General features: G+C 38.0%; 1 protein-coding gene across 1 annotated transcript in view; it reads left to right on the top strand.

Annotated features, from left to right (window-relative positions):
- The window catches only part of PDE4B (phosphodiesterase 4B), a 592,970-nt gene that overhangs the window by 44,458 nt on the left and 530,826 nt on the right, over positions 1-17,686 (top strand). The gene's annotated exons all lie outside the window — the stretch shown is intronic.

Raw genomic sequence — 17,686 nt, 5'->3', positions numbered from 1 at the left:
CTACTCATCTGACAAAGGGCTAATATCCAGAATCTACAAAGAACTCAAACAAATATACAAGAAAAAAACAAACAACCCCATCAAAAAGTGGGGAAAGGATATGAACAGACATTTCTCAAAAGAAGACATTCATACAGCCAACAGACACATGAAAAAATGCTCATCATCACTCGCCATCTTTCTTTCTTTTCTAAGATGGAGTCTTGCTCTGTCACCCAGGCTGAAGTGCAATGGTGCAGTCTCAGCTTACTGCAACTTCCGCCTCCCAGGTTCAAGCAATTCTCCTGCGTCATCCTCCAGAGTAGCTGGGATTACAGGTGCTCGCCACCACACCCGGCTAATTTTTGTATTTTTAGTAGAGATGGGGTTTTGCCATGTTGGCCAGGCTGATCTCAAACTGCTGACCTCATGTGATCTGCCTGCCTTAACCTCCCAAAGTGATGGGATGACAGGCGCCTGGCCTAAGCAAGTTTCTTTAAGCAAACATTTGGGATATGATGTTGAGTTTCTTGCTTACAGAATGTGTAAAGCAGTTAGCATGGGCCTCTTACACAGTAAAACTTAAATGCTGATCAACTAGTAAACTTTTTATACCTTATATGAAGGATTTTGCAGTTCACATTGGAATTTTAAGAATGAGAAAGGGGGAGAAAACTACTCATCATTTGCTGAGCCTCTACCATATTCCACAGACTGTTCTAGAGAATTTACACTAATGATCAAATTAACCCTTCATAGTCCCATGAGAGAGGTATAATTTGGTATAAGTAATACCATTTTGTAAATATGGGAACTGACAGACAGAGGTTTATATATAGCCATGTCCTCACGTCTAAATTGAGGCAGGATCCAGATGATAGCCCACTTATTTTTGATTCCAAATTTCATTTTGCCACTTCCTGGGTTGTACTAATAAGCTCTAAATCACACCACAATCAATAGAGAAGCCAAGCCCAACTTTGCATCCATGATGTTACATTGGTAGTTTGAAATCAGTCATGGTGCAAATAATTACATCACAGGAATCATCGAACTCTATAAATCAGAGCTCATCCCTGGAGGCTTGTTAAATATTTACCAGCACACCACTATGTCCATCTATAGCTCTCAATGCCTCTGGAATTTAAGCTCCATAAGGATACAGAACATAACTTTGATATGTTCATTGTTGTCAGTTCTCAACAAATATTTATTTAGTGAATAAATTAATAACCAACAAATAATAGGACAAGCAGGAATTTTTAAAGAAGCAAGTTGAGAAACCAGGGAACATGAATGGGAAGGTTTAGATGAGACTGAAATTGCTTTCTGTCTTTTTCTGGTATGCCTGCTTTGGCTGTTTCATAGGGCAGTACCGTTCAGTTTGTGTATAGAAATCATCCCTCTCTGTTCTCCAAAGAGAGCTTCCCAAAGCAATTCCTGAGTCATTCACAAGTTTCTGAAGAACATTTGACATTTTTCCTCTCTTGTGGTGTTCATCCTAAGTGTATTTGCAAGCAGGAGTACTGATTTTATAAGCAGAGATAAAATTTTAACCCAGAAAAGTGTTAATTCTCAAAATACGATATCAGCAAACCTAAAGGAGAAGCCAAGTCCAATTAGGTGGCCCTCAGAGAAGGCTGAGCAAGTGAAAAATAAAGGCAAATCCAACCATCTTGAGTAGGTTTCACTGAAAAGTTCTCTTGCTTGAAATTTATTGGTCATCTTAGTGAAGTCACTAGAAGCTTCAACTTTTGGCCAATTTGGCCACATTTAAAAAATGTTTTCTGGAGACATTTGCACTGCTGTGGACTGGGGTTCATGAGCTGGAACCCTACAGGCAGTTTCCAGGCTGTCTACATGTTAGGTCTGCATGGCAGTTCAAAAAATTGAATTAATTTCTAGAAATTAAATATCAGAGGATTTCTACTAAAAATCTGGATTTCTGAGTTGTCTTGAAAATTCAGTATATCCAGTAACACCAGACCTGTATTCCCACAAGGCAAAAATCCACTTGAGTGAAGTAGCTCTACTCTCTTTTTTTTATTTATATATTTTCCTTTTTTTTTTTTTTCCCAGATGGAGTCTTGGTCTTATCACCCAGGCTGGAGTGCAATGGCATGGTCTCAATTTACTGCAACCTCCTCCTCCCAGGTTCAAGCGATTCTCCTGCCTCAACCTCCAGAGTAGCTGGGACTACAGGCGTGCACCACCACACCTGGCTAATTTTTTGTTTTTTTTTTTTTATAGAGACGGGGTTTCACCATGTTGGCCAGGCTGATCTCGAACTTCCGACCTCAGGCCCGTCTCAGCCTCCCAAAGTGCTGGGATTACAGGCGCAAGCCACCGCACCCCGACTTAGTAGCTCCACTCTCTATAGATGGGTCATACATTCTCCAACTCACCGCTATCTTCACCGTGTCCCCATGGTCACTTCTACTCTGTAAGATCATTTATCTGTTCTTGTATTCCTCTGATATCACCTCAGAGTAATTTTCCTCATGTAATATTGATTACATGTGATGGCTGAGTAACTAATGAGGGCTATGGTTTGTTGTTTAGCATCCAGTAATTCTTCTACTAGGCTGTTAACCTTCCTGGTTCTCATTTTTCTCAGATGTAAGTGAAGTGGTTGAACCAGCTAAACATCGGGGCTTTCTATTGCTCTGGCATTCTTTGCTCACGCTGAGTAAGCTAAGCACTTATGCTATTCTCTGACAGCTTTTGTTTCAATTCCTTTACATTTCTATCTCTATTGCTGTATCTCTCTTTCTCCATCTTTATCTCTGTCTTTATCATCATCTAAAAGATTATTGTTCTCTTACTGTCTGTTTTAGAGAAGGATGCCTACAGGTTATCCATGGTAGAGAGGAGGCGTGTGGGATCTTCATGAAAGCAAAAGAGCATACCTGACCGTCCATTCTCTGTTCTTTCTTCCTATGAGAGACACTGCTTGCTTTGTTTAGTCTTAATGAGGCTTGAAGCAGTAAAACATGCTGATTGTAAAAGAGCATTCCAGAACTCAGGGAGAAGACTTCCTTTTGCCTTCCACCATACTTCCTAAGTATAATTTACTCATAATGTAAACAGATCAACTGCTGGAAGTGTCACTGTATACTTTTTAAAATTAGACATACCAGCCAGAACCAGTTTTTTTTTTTTTTTTAATCATTAAGCTACCATGGTGATAGATATCCTAGACACATATATATAAACAACAATTTGCATTTTTCTCTATATACTGCACTGGAGATTATTTATATATCATGTATTGTGTATATAAAGGACAAAGGTTTTATCACACTTAAGTGGATAGCTTCTGAAACAGTATTTCTCAAGTCTGGTTCACAGGGATAAAGATACTACCTACAGGCTGGGCACAGTGGCTCACACTTGTAATCCTAGCACTTTGGGAGGCCAAAGCGGGAGGATCACCTGAGGTCAGGAGTTCAAGACCAGCTTGCCTCTACTAAAGAGACAGGGGCAAAACCCCATCTATACCATACTAAAAATACAAAAATTAGTCGGGTATGGTTGCCCATGCCTGTGATCCCAGCTACTTGGGAGGCTGAGGCAGGAGAATTGCTTAAACCTGTGAGGCGGAGGCGGAGGATGCCATAAGTCTAGATTACACCACTGCACTTTAGCCTGGAAGACAGAGCAAGACTCCCTATCAAAAAAAAAAAAAAAAAAAAGCTATCTGCAATACATTAGCACCTTCATTAACTTGAGGACCAGAGCATTTGGGGAAAGCTGACGAACAGCCTTGTTGGCATGGGTTTTGTTTTCTTTAAAATCCCTATTTTTTTAACTTTTATTTTAAAGGTCGGGGTACATATGCAGATTTGTTACATAGGTAAACTTGTGTATGTGTGTGTGTGAGGTCTATTGTATAGATTATTTCATCACCCAGGTATTAAGCCTAGTACCCATTAGTTATTTTTCCACCTGCACCCTCTGAAAGGGCCCAGTGTGTGTTGTCTTGTTCCCCTCCGTGTGTCCTTGTGTTCTCATCATTTAGCTCACACATGTGATTTCGTTTTAGTACAACTCCTATAGTATGCTTTTGCAGTATTTTCCACCACTTTGGATATAAAACATCATTGCGAAAATAAATGTATTTTATTTTAGTATCATAGCTAGGTGGGTAGTACATAGTTGTTTGAAGGGATTGGGTTTTTTTTTCCTCTCGACTTCCTTTTTTGTTCATCAGAAGTATATGTCTTGCCAGTGATACCTCCGTATGTACTTTTTATTTAGAGTCCCTAAGAACTGACATTATTTTCAAAATGGGTAAAATATTTCACTAATACTTTTGTTATTTTGTGTTCTAGATCATCACAAAAATGAATGTGACAAGAAATTTAATTGCCTCTTGCTTGTGGAGGAGGACAGAAATTGTGTGGAAATAAAACTATAGCAGCAACACATTTTAAACCTTTATAAGGTGTCTACTTTAGAAACAATTTTGTTTAGAACAGTTTACATTTTGATCTAATTAATCTTTTTCTTCTTCCTTTAGATTCTCTCCTCTCGTCTCTTCTCAATCTAATATAATATTACTATATATATTTTTTTTATTTTCTCTTCCATTTCTTTATTGTAGGACCCAGATTAGTGCTAGTGGATTGATTTAGCCATGAAAGATGACTTGATAATACGTGGGTTATCCTAATAGTATTCCTTTATTTTCTTTTTCCTTTAATAAGAAAGGCAGAAAAATATTCTGTCTTGTCTTGGTGTTTGAAAAACTTCACTAATGTTATTATTCTACTCGACTTCATAAGCTCAAGAGGTTTCTGTGATTAAAAATGACAATTGCACAGCCAAAGTTCTGTGGAGCCAAAAATACCCTTGAAGCTAGTAAGTGTTTTGTATAATTTCATATTGTGGACTGATGAACTTAAAAATGTTGTATTAAGAAAAATAACTTATTGGCTCGAAAACTAGTTGTAACTTGTGCTTGTGCATAGGCTTGTATAAGAATTTAATTTTGCTGTATACTTTAGGATTTGGCAATACTTATAACAGCTTATAAGCTATAAACTTGAGTTATGAAATAAGTTATAAAAATCTCTATATTATTTTACACTCTACCTTTCCAAGATTAGATCTCTTTGTTAGATGCCCTGTTTTGCCTGTGATTTTATTTTATTATTTTATACTTTCATCTCTAAACCATGATTTTTTTTTTTTAAGTTTCTCCTATTATCCTTTTTTTTTTTTCTTTTTTTTTTTATTATACTTTAAGTTCCTGGGATAGCATGTGCAGAATCGTGCAGGTTTGTTACATAGGGTATCACGTGCCGTGGTGGTTTGCTGCACCCATAAACCCCATCATCTACCTTGAGGTATTCTGCTAATGCTATCCGCTCCCTTGCCTCCCACACCCTGACAGTCCCTCTGTGTGATGTTCCCTTCCTGTGTCCATGTGTTCTCATTGTTTAACTCCCACCTTATGAGTGAGAACATGTGGTGTTTGGTTTTCTGTCTGGTGTGAAAGGTTGCCTGAGAAGATGGTTCCAAGGCTTCATCCATGTCCCTGCAAAGGACATGAATGCATCCTTTTTTATGCCTGCATAGTATTCTGTGATGTGTATATGTGCCACATTTTCTTTATCCAGTCTATCATTGATTGGCATTTGGGTTGGTTCCAAGTCCTTGCTATGGTGAACAGTGCTGCAATAAACATACGTGTGCCTGTGTCTTTATAGTAGAGTGATTTATAATCCTTGAGTATATACCCAGTGATGGGATTGCTGGATCAAATGGTATTTCTGATTCTAGATCCTTGAGGAATTGCCACACTGTCTTCATAATGGTTAAACTAATTCACACTCCCTCCAACAGGGTAAAAGCATTCCTATTTCTCCACATCCTCTCTAGCGTCTATTGTCCCTGACTTTTTAATGATCACCATTCTAACTAGCATGAGATGGTATCTCATTGTGGTTTCGATTTGCATTGATTTTAAATATATAAAAAATAAATAAGCCAAGTGTAAATTGTACCACGTGAGGGTAAGAAAGATGGCTGAATTTCATAGAAAACTATACTGTGGCATCTAATCACATCCTTAAAACTCAGTTAATAAATACTTCTGTTTTATATGTATATATTTGTGTCTGTGTGTGTGTGTATATGTATAAAGTGGTGGGAAGTATGAAAAAGTTGTAATAGAAGCAAATGAACATAAATTCCTCAAAAGAAATATGGATTGGACCAAGACATCATATTCAATGTTGCACACTTTAAAATAACTGATTTATAATAAAAGTTTTAAAAGAAAACATAGTTATACTAATTAAACATATAGTTAAGCTTGATGTACAAAATAATACCAAATTGGATTTAAAAATAATTATTTTCTTAAGATACTAAAAAATGCCCTGATTTTTAATGAGTAGTTACAATTTTATTACAACCTTTTAAAACTTTGTTTGCCTTTAGCATTTCTTAATATTATTGTAAGCATTAACAATACTAAACAAAACAAAAAAGAGATTGAAGATTCAGTCAAGACAAATAGAAATAATAGTAACAAAAGTTTCCGGAAAATACGAGCTATTTAAGGGCATAAGCCATCTCTTATGCTGTTTTGGTTAAATAAATGTCTCAGATTGTTTGCTACAAGACCCTGTGCTGGGCACTGGATGAATTAGACACACTTCCTCTGTCCAGGGTCAGATAAAGTGGCTATCTTTGCTCCGTATGTGCATATTTTTCACCTCTGTACTTTTGGTACCTAGCATACAGCTGAACTCCTAAAAGACAGTCAATATCCACTTGTTGCGTTGAATCAAATATTTGTTGTTACACTGAACAACTGAAATTTCGGAATCACTATGTTGAGTCATTTTGGGCTTCTCAGAAATTTTGTAAATGAAACAATACAGGTGTAGGGTATTTTGAACTTGCTAGGATTCAAATTATTTAACAATATTCAAATGAAATCATTGCACTTAGAGGCCAGGCATGGTTGTTTACATCTGTAATCCCAGCACTCTGGGAGGCTGAGGCAGGTGGATTGCCTAAGCTCAGGAGTTCTAGACCAGCCTAGGCAATGTGGTGAAATTCTGTCTCTACAAAATATTGGCTGGGTGTGGTGGTACATGCCTGTAATCCCAGCTGCTCTAGAGGTTGAGGCATGAGACTTGCTTTAACCCGGGAGGCGGAGGTTGTAGTGAGCCAAGACTGTTGCCACTTCATTCACTCCAGCCTGGGTAATAGAGCGAGACTCTGCTTTGAAAGAAAAAGAAAGAAAGAAAGAGAGAAAGAGAGCAAGAGAGAAAGAAAGAAAGGGAAAGGAAAGGAAGGAAGGAAGGAAGGAAGGAAGGAAGGAAGGAAGGAAGGAAGGAAGGAAGGAAGGAAGGAATTATTGCACTTAGAGTTCATTACCATTTCTATTGATGTTAATGCTCAGTATAGTGGGAAGAGCAGGAGTCTGGGGTAAGGTAGCTGTGTCATCTTGGGCAAGCAGCCTACTGTCCTCAAACTAGGGATTTCTCCATCTTTAACATGAGGTCCCAAAATGGATTATGAACCAGAAATCGCAGTCATCTAAGGCCTCAAGGGAGGCCTTGAATTACTTAGAATGGTATGCAAAATGATTTAAATATGTTTGAAAATATGTTCTTTACTTGGAGAGGATCCAAACTTCAATAGATACTAAAAAAGCCTATATTGCCACCTCTCTGGTCTACATTATCTCTAGAGTTTATTTTACTTTGAAAAACAGTTTTAGTGTAACATACAAAAATTTTAATCAATAGATTAAAATTAGGCAACAAACCATCAATATGTTATTATATAAGAGAAATGCCATTTTTGATTGCTGTCTGTTTTCTACCCTGATTGAATAATTAAACCATCAAGCAGTTAATGAACATTTATTGATAATTATTGTCTATTCTGAGGGGCAATAACAAAAGGAAATAGTGAAAGATATACCAACAACTTTCTTCAAAGAATCCATTATCTAATTAGAAATATTAAATCTACTTAGTCTTTCCCTTCGAAGTAGTCATGGAGATGAATCTTACACCATGGAAAATTAGAGGAAAGCTATATTTAAGACTATATGGGTTGCAAGCGAAATAGATCAATTCTAGGGTATTTATTAGGGAGATACTATTTTCAAGGTGTTGTGCTAATCCAGTCATGCCAGGCATATTTATTGGGTACTGACTTGCCAGACACATACACACAAAAACACTAATAAATAGTATATATGGTCTCTCAACATTAAGAAAGTGTTTTTTTTTTTTTTTGCAAGAAATACGAAAACAAATAAGTGTAGTGCTGCTATTCAGTATTATAATTCATATATGAAATTCATATATGAGAGAGTTGCATGGGAGAACAGAAGCGGCACTCTAAGGTGACCGCTTTTGGTAATCCCTGGCTCTTAGTGGTTTGAAGTCTAATGGAGTGGTATAATAAAACATGCAAACAACTAAAACATAGGACAACATGTATTGTATCATGATTAGCTGCAAAGTGCCATGCTGTTTCTGAGGAAGGAGAATTTTCTGTCATCTCTGAGGAAGGGAGTTTGAGGGAAAGAGCAAAATAAAGTTTGTGAAAGATGTGGAATCATGACTGTGGTGGAATTTATTAATAGTAGAGATGAGCAGCAGGAACAAAGACATTGGCTAAGGGTATCCCTGTGACACAGCACATCTTCCACTTTACCTGGAGCCCAGGGCACAAAGGAGCCACAGCAACAAAGGTTAGAAAGGTGGACCAGGGCGAAGTGTGGGGTCCAAACCTTATCTTTTAGATAGTGAGGAAGTGTTATAGATTTATGCACAAGGGAAAAATGAACAGAACTGTGATTTCTGAAGCTTACCCTGGGATGAATTGAAATGAGGAGAGGGCCAAAGAAAGAAGATCTGCTGTAGCAATAGACCATTGAGAAATATGAGAAACTAGACAGCAGTGAGTGAAGTGGGAACAAAAAGGAGGGAACAGATTTCTGTGGCATCACAGAGGCAGAGCAGCAGGCTTTGACAATTGATGAGGTGGGGGGATAAGGAAGATAACAGGCAAAGATGAGTCAGGCCTTTTTTTTTTTTTTTTTTCTGCCTGGGTCACTGGCGGGATGCTGTTGCTGTTGGCAGAAATTTAGAAAGTCAGAAGGATGAATTGTTTGAGGAAGGAATAATGGTAATGAGTTTAATTTTTATTGAGGTCAGTGAGGATGGGAACAGTCATGTAAAACTTGGGAACTTGGAATATGGCCTGGATGTTGAAGGACAAATTAAATTTGGATCCACGAAGAGGACAGGTTTGGATTTTTTTGGCCCAAGGACCAGCATGCACAGAGGTTCATAACTGGGTATATTTATACCAACTGTAACAAGGAATATTTAATTCTGCAGATATTTGTTGAGTGTCACTGGATTTAAGTCCTATAATGTTCATCCACCTTGTTACTCCAAGCTTAAGACGGTACTTAGCCCTTGGCATGGATTCAGTAAATATTTGTTGAACAGATAAATAAATGAAGACCCACTTCATGCCAAGAATAGTGCAAAATACCCACCAACATAGAGGCAGAGAAAAATAAGTATGTATCCTAAAAATGCTCATAGTCATCATATACATGCATATGTATTTGTTTTCAAAACACTTTGTTACATGGTAATAGAGTTGCATGCAGAGCACAAGAGGTACTTCTGAATCTTCACAGAAAAGACATTGACATTCTTAGAGAACGGGTGGCATCTAGGAGGATGAATAGGAGCTCATGCCAGGAAGATAGGGAAGTGGAGGAAGGAGTTCCAGACAGAGGGTGTTACATATGCATAGGCACTGGCATTTGAAAGTTTATGGATTTGGAGGATAACTATCAAATGTGTAGGATGTAAATGGGTAAAGGAAAGGAGAAAGATGAGACTGGAGATGTAGACCATTGGAGACCATTTCTTGAAGGGCCTTTTCTAGCATACTAAGGAGCTGGAGTTATTCTGAAGGCCTGAGGTACACAGAGAAATTATGAAGAAAAGAGGTTATATAGGAGGTATACTCAGGAAGTTGCCAGCAAGAGTGAGGCTGAGAAGGCCCAGCTTCCAACACATGAGAGACATACATACACTTCCTAGGAAGGCCCCTAAAGAAGAGAATTACAAAGATTCATTTGCTGGCTTCTCTTTCATCATTTGTTTTTATCTTTTGGAGCCTGGATACTCTAATTCCTATGTGGCAAACTTTGCCCTTTCCTTCCCCAAGGTACAGCTGTTAAGAGAGTGCGTGAAAATCTCGCACTACCAAATGCCACTGGGGGTCATGAGAAGCACCTCTTGTTAACAGTTAAAAAGTAGAATACATTTTGGACTTTCAGCTTTTCATTTCCTAATTATGGGACGTGGAAGAATGTTCATTGGTGTATATAAACTTGAGTTTCTTAATCTGAAAAATAAGGCTAAAATCTTTTAAGTAAATATATGCATTTAATCAGTCTGTTGGATTGATTTAAATCAGTAGGTGTTGAAAGACAGGATTCGTTTTTTTTCCCTTAAGTCTGCTTTTTTCTTACATTTGCAAATAAGAAGTTTTGTATCCAAACATATTACTCTTCCAAAATTTTTAAGGATAAAGATGTACTTTTAAAAGAAGCTATAATTTAACATTTTCTTTTGGTTAAATATAATTATTCTAAAAATGGCATATCTCTACATTATGTTTGCTTGGTAAAACTGAATATTACTTGCCTGTTTCCAGAATATGACATAAGTGGAAATAAGACGATTTTAGAACATTTTCATAACAAAGTTACCATATAAATCTTATATGAGTGGATGGCTTAATTAGATTGTTTTTAAAGTTTCAGGTGTTCAGTTTCTTTTTTCCTGGTTTTTACTTTCTGTTTGACCTTCAGGGAAACTAACTGCATTTACTTCAAACATTTCTTATCCATATGTCTTCAATATGTAGTCATAATATTTGGCACATCTGAAGTGCCTGACATCGGATGCTTCTGAATTGCTTCATAAATGTGGATTTAGGTCTTGTGGGCCAGAAGGCAAAAGTCAACAGAATAAAAGTATTTATTAGGTATTAATGATTGTACTGGGTGTTGTACTGGATAACAAAATTGAGAAAGAAAGTATTTTCTATGATTTCAGGCATCCTACAATTTAGCTAGGCAGTCCAAACACAAATACATTTTTGAAGAGGAATAAAAGTAGTGGATATGGAAGTGTTTGGCATTGCCTTGATGATAGATCTAACATTAGCAAATAAATGTCTCAGAGCTGGCATCTTACAGACTGTTGTGTTCTCTTAGACAGATGGAAGCTTTCCAGCTAAACTGGTTTAATTCATTACTATTTACTTGGTAGCCACAATAACTTACTGCCTTATTTTGTGTTGGATTTGAAATTCAAAAAAAGTAAACAAAACAAAATAAAAACAGATTTGAGTTTCTTGTAATTTATTTTATTATAAGGAGTTTTGTTCCAAGACTATTTAGTGACCAAAATCAAAAGGCTGCTGTCTTTAATATGTAGTTTCTTCTCCCCATAAACACATTACTTGAACGGCAACTAAAAAAAGAGATTAAAAAAAAAAGAAGTGGGGAGGATATACTAGGCATTCTCTTCTTCTTGGCTCAAAGCTTAGAGGTTGTGACCAGCTGGACAGCTTTCCAGAAATCATAAGCAGCTACTGGGCCAATTGTTTTTATTACAGAATTATAGAGGAATTCTGAGGTGTAAATGATTTGTAAAGCAGCTCTATTTAGGAGTAGTTTTGCGGAGGTTTGGATCAATTCAGTGGGTTGTAGTTTGACATATGAAGTGATAACTGTATGCCTAGACAGTCCCAGCTGCTGAATTCTCAACTACAGTGAAGAGTTCTGCCCACCCCCATCTGTCTAAGGGGCATCTCCACCTGTCATTTCTGTACTCTGGCCTCTATGACATGATAAATTGTTTTAATTAGAATTGCTGACAATTTTCATTCTCTGGATAATGTCCCAGTGTACAACATAACATCCAACATGACTTTGGCAGTTCAGAAGTGAGCTTAAACAACATGCAGTATTTCTCTCCATAGTTGTAAATAATTGTAAATAATTTGTTGAGAAATATACACACATTGAAATACAAACATGAAATGCCTTTATTTTTCCAATCTAAATTCTTAGCACTGCTCTGTGGATCCTTTTCTAGAATCCTTTAACAAAATCTTGGCTAGCTTCTATAGCTTCCTAGTCACTTCTTAGTTATTAAGACTTAGTCTAGCCCAGTATAGAACTTCAGTCTCATGTGTGAGTCAAAGCTCCCTCTCTCTACGCATGGGCTGGAGTTGTAACCCTGACTTTATTGTAGGGGTGAGATATGGTCTGGCTCTGAGGTACCTTCTATGTTTTACTCTTTGAGGTGAAGAAGCTCTTCTGGTTTAAGGAAATGTGGGCAGAATGAGGGAATAGGGAAGCAGAGCTCTTGGTATAGCTGATCTCATATTGATGATGCCGAACAGTGCTCCTGCTGTAACTGTATTCCATCCAGTTCTGGTCTCTGTCCATATAGAGCAATATCCACCTAAGTGTTGTGCATGGTCCTCAGTAGCTGTCAGCTTTACCCCTGAACCCTTTATCTTTAATGACTCAGATTGAGGAAGTCAAATTTTTCTTAAGTTCTGCGTCTCCTTTCTCTGGATGGGTGTCTCATTACAGGGAACCATGTGAACTCCCCCAAGTTTTTCTCCAGTCCCTATTCAGGGGCTTAGAGAATAGGGATGTAAATTACTGTCTTGTTCTTCAAAGCCACACTGTATCTTAATATCTTTAAGCTGTGCCTGGCTAGCCACCTCCATGGGCTTTTCCTCTTCAGAAATCAATTTTTCAGAAGAGGGCTCCAATCCCTGTGTTCACATATCTCTCAAACTTGAGGTGTTATGTTCTAAGTTCTTACTAATCTTGTTCGACTCCATGACAGCACTAGGTAGGCCTACAGATTGTTTCTACCCAGGAAGCATCCAACCAGGGTGGATGTCAGGACCTTCCACTCTCTACGAATGAGTCTCTAGAAGCCACTCTCCCTTAATTCCAGTGAGGAGAAAGCACAGAGAGAGGAGGGTATGGTTTCTGTCCATGAGCTCTGCATTTCCCAACCCCTTTGGGGGCTGACAACAAACTTCAGTAGACTAGGTTAAGTATAGAATAAAGTATATTTTAATGGAAAAAAATCTTACGGCAAGGTTGTGGAATTCAGAGAGGCAAAAATGAACACAGTTGAGAAATCATAGAACATCTTTGGAGACAAAGAAATAGGTCAGTTTGGTTGTGGCATAGGAGGTAATAAAAATCAAGTTTCAGAAAGAAGAACAATTTCTGACATATTTTTAATGGCCTTGAATGCCTGGTTGATGAGTTTTGAGTTAATTTAATTTATAAAGGGTTAAGAAGCTAAGATGCTAAGAATGTAGCTGTGATTGAAACAGAGAGACAAATTCTTACAAGTTTGAATATTGTTGTCTACGTTGCATTTACAAAGCTTTTTGGAGTCGTAGCAAGTGATTCTGAAAGCTCTAGAATTCTAGCTGTATATCTAGTGTTTGTCTGACTTACTTCATTTATAGTTATAGAGAGGAATAGTTTTCAGTTTTCTGGCACAAAAGGAGTGTTTTTATCATAAATTTGTACTATTAGCAATTTCTTAGCTCTTGGCAGATAAACTTAATAAGAGGTACCAATCCATGATAACCTTTACTTAGAGTTACAGGGAAAACAATACATTCTTTGTGTATGGTAAACAACTCTTCCCTGATACTGATTCAATGTGGGAAGAATTGTAACAACAAAGCAGCAATATGATATTAAATTCTTGTTGACCACATTAACTGTTGTAGATTTTTAAAAAACCTGTTTTCTGCTAACAGTCATAATATTTTCTAATATTGTTGGCAATAGCATTGTTTGCTTTTGTTATGATCACTGTTCTAAATACTGTAGTTGTCATGACAATAAAATAACACTAATAATAACAACAATATATAACATGTATTGAGATCTTATCATATGTCTTCCATTTTGTAAACCATTTCCCATGGGCTCATTTGAGCCCCACAACAACTTCATGAAAAAGGTACTGAGGGAACTGAGGCATAGGGAGGTTAAGCTTTTTGACTATGATCACATCACATGTAAAGGTGGAGTCAGGATATTGTTCAGGCAGTCTGAGTTCAATTGCTGGGCTCTTCAACATCACAGCTATGGCTGGGGCTGTATGGAAGTCAGGATTGACACTGTGTTATATTCAAACATACAATGTGGTTTGGTGGGTAATGTGGTGGTGGGCTTACTGTGAGTGGATTGGAAGGCTGTGACCTTCAGATCTTTATTTAATACAAGTTGGGCTACCTCTTTCTCTCAGCCTCTTTCCTTGCTGAAAGTCCCTGAAACACTTTGTGATTATAGCAGAATGGATATCTCTAAAGCATGGCAACCTCGTGAGTTGCCATGATTTTCTGCAGTTCTCAGCAGCCTGTGAGTGGCACAACTGCAATCATTTTCCTTTCTTCATTGTCATTCCTACCGTCATGTAAGTGTTGAACATATAGAGAACTAAGAAGCAGATGCTATCAAGGGAAAGTCCAGAAAGGTGGCAGTTCTTAAGTATAGTATCATTTGACATCAAGCTCTGAGCTTGGAACATTTGTAAACTCAGCTTTATCAGTACAATAAGAGTTGAGCAAGCTCAGGAAGATGACTTCATCCAAATTAAATGAATGGGGGGTTAATATATTGATTAATTTTGTGAATTCATTAATTTTTTAAATGAACTATTATGTATAATTTTTAAACAATAAGATGGACCCATTTTAAATGTACAGCTTGATTTTTTTTTTTTTTTTTTGAGATAGAGTCATTCTCTGTCACCAGGCTGAAGTGCAGTGGCGTGATCTTGGCTCAGTGCAACCTCCGCCTCCTGGGTTCAAGCAATTCCCCTGCCTCAGCCTCCCAAGTAGCTGTGACCACAGTCACATGCCACCATGCCCGGCTAAATTTTTTTTTTTTTTTGTATTTTAGTAGAGACGGGATTTCACCATGTTAGCCAGGATGGTCTCGATCTCTTGACCTCATGATCTGCATGCCTTTGCCTCCTAAAGTGTTGGGATTACAGGAGAGAGCCGCCGCGCCCGGCCCAGCTTGATAAATTTTGATGTGTGTATGGGTCTGTGAAATGTCAACCACAATCAACATGTATAACTTTCTGTTATCTTAAGAGTCACTTAAGCCAACTTCTAGTCACTTCTTATGCCCTACCCTCAGCCTCAAGCAAACACTGATATGCTATCACCATAGATTAATTTTTCTTTCCAAAGTTTCATATAAATGGAATAATAATATATACTCTTTTGTGGCTGGCCTTTCTTGTTCAACAAAATGTTTCTGAGATTCATTCCTGTTGTTTCATGTACTAATAGTTCATTCATTTATATTGCTGACAATATGTTATTGATATATGACAAATCATCCATTTACCTTTGATGAACATTTGAATTCTTTCCAGCTGTCAGCTATTATGAATGAAGCTACTCTGAATATTTGTGTAATAGTCTTATTGTGGATGAAAGGAAGTTTCTGTTTCTCTTGGTATATCAGTCAGGGTCCAATCAAGAGATAGAAACCATATAGTTTAGGGAATATTTAATTTAAAAATATTATTAAAATCACTTAATAGATAATAATTATTAATAGAATACTATTATTAGACCATTGGAGTAATGGAAAATTGGCTATTAAGAGGTAAAGAGAATTTTAAAGAACATGGGGTTAGCAGAATAGGAAGAAGCAACCACTCTATTTGAGAGGGCATGCTCATGGCTCAATAGAGAGTGGGCTATTTCTGTAAAGTGTCTCACCAACAGGACTCTACTGGCTATCTGCCTTCAGATGTGCAAGGGGTAAGTGTGGATGGAAAGGAACTGCACTTCAAAACTCACTGGAGAGATACCCAAGTGGGAAGCTGTTGAATTGGAGGTGCCTTACTCATCACACTCACTGGGAGATGATTGTCTGGGTTACCAAGGAAAGCTGTTTACCCAGAGCAGGTTCACAGTGGCACTCCATAAGGAAACATCCTAAAGGGGTTTCAGGGGAAGCTGAGAACAGGGAGGTGCCAGGCTAGCAGTACTCCATTGAGAAGCATCCTGAGGAGGTGTTGAAAGAAACTGGTTAAGTGGAGTTGTCTGGCCAGTGACCTTTCTGGGTGCCAGTGTATGCCATTCAAGGGAATGTGTTTAACAGGTGGCACTGGTGGGGATCCCACTCTATGGGCCCGGGAGGAAGCTTCCCTGCCAGTGGCACTCCACTACAAAGCTACCTGAGGGAATGTCAAGGGAAGCTGGTCATGAGAACATGTCATACACTTAGACACTGGACACTGCAGGAAAGAAAAATAACTGTGTGCATTTTGAGAGCCTGATGCAAGAAATATACCAGAACCAGAACAAGAACCCCACCTTTTCTCTATTGTCTTTTTGGAATCCTCTGTTACAAAGGGTTGTGACACCTGGCAAAGAATAAATATTTATAGGATTTAGCTCGATTATTACAGCCAGGTATTGCAAATTGGATATGGAACTGAGAGTCAATAAATTGGTAATTGACACACTTGGTAAATGCATAGCAGCAAAGTCGCTGGGTCACGTGTTATGACTGTATGTTTCTATAAGCAATTGCCAAACTGCTTTCCAAAGTGGTTGCACCATTCGCATTCCCACCAGCAATACCTGAGCGTTTCAGTTACTCCATATCGCCACCAATGCTTAGTAGTATCGCCTGTACTTTTTTTTTTTTATTTTTGAGTCAGAGTCTTGCTGTGTTGCCCAGGCTGGAGTGCAGTGACTGATCTGGCTCACTGCCACCTCTGCCTTGCAGTTTCAAGTGATTCTCCTGCCTCAGCCTCCCAAGTAGCTGGGATTACAGGCACCTGCCACCATGCATAGCTAATTTTTGTATTTTTAGTAGAGATGAGGTTTCACCACATTGGCCAAGCTGGTCTCGAATGCCTGACCTCAGGTGATCCACCCACCTCAGCCTCCCAAAGTGCTGGGAATACAAGGGTGAGCTACTGCACCTGGCCCGCTCTGTACTTTTTGTAGTGAATTTGTAGTGCATAGTGTAAGTGAACAGTGTAGATATTGTAGTGAGTTTGATGCAGTATCACTTTTTGGTTTTAGTTCACAGTCCTCTGATGGTGAAGGATGTGGATAGTTATTTTAATTGGCCATTTGTATATCTTTTTATGAGAAGTTTCTGTTCAAATCTTTTGTCCATTACAAAAATGAATTATTGGTTTGTCTCCTTATAGCTAAGTAAGAGTGTGTTTGTGTGTATTTGTGTGTATAGATGTGTTTGCATGGCTGTGTATATATATATTCTAGATGTGGGTGCACTGCCAAATATAAGTTACAAATATTTTCCCTCAGTCTGTATCTTGCCTTTGCATTTTGTTCACGATAAGTTTCAAAGAGCAGAATTTTAAAAATTTGATAAAGTCTAACTTATTTTTTTTTATTATACTTTAAGTTCTAGGGTACATGTGCATAACGTGCAGGTTTGTTACATATATATACTTGTGCCATGTTGGTGTGCTGCACCCATCAACTCGTCAGCACCCATCAACTCATCATTTACATCAGGTATAACTCCCAATGCAATCCCTCCCCCCTCCCCCCTCCCCGTGATAGGCCC

This window comes from Rhinopithecus bieti, unplaced genomic scaffold, assembly GCF_001698545.2.
Source record: "Rhinopithecus bieti isolate Rb0 unplaced genomic scaffold, ASM169854v2 scaffold_6380, whole genome shotgun sequence".
NCBI classification, from domain to species: Eukaryota; Metazoa; Chordata; class Mammalia; order Primates; family Cercopithecidae; genus Rhinopithecus; species Rhinopithecus bieti.
This window is presented reverse-complemented; position numbering and strand designations above follow the sequence as displayed.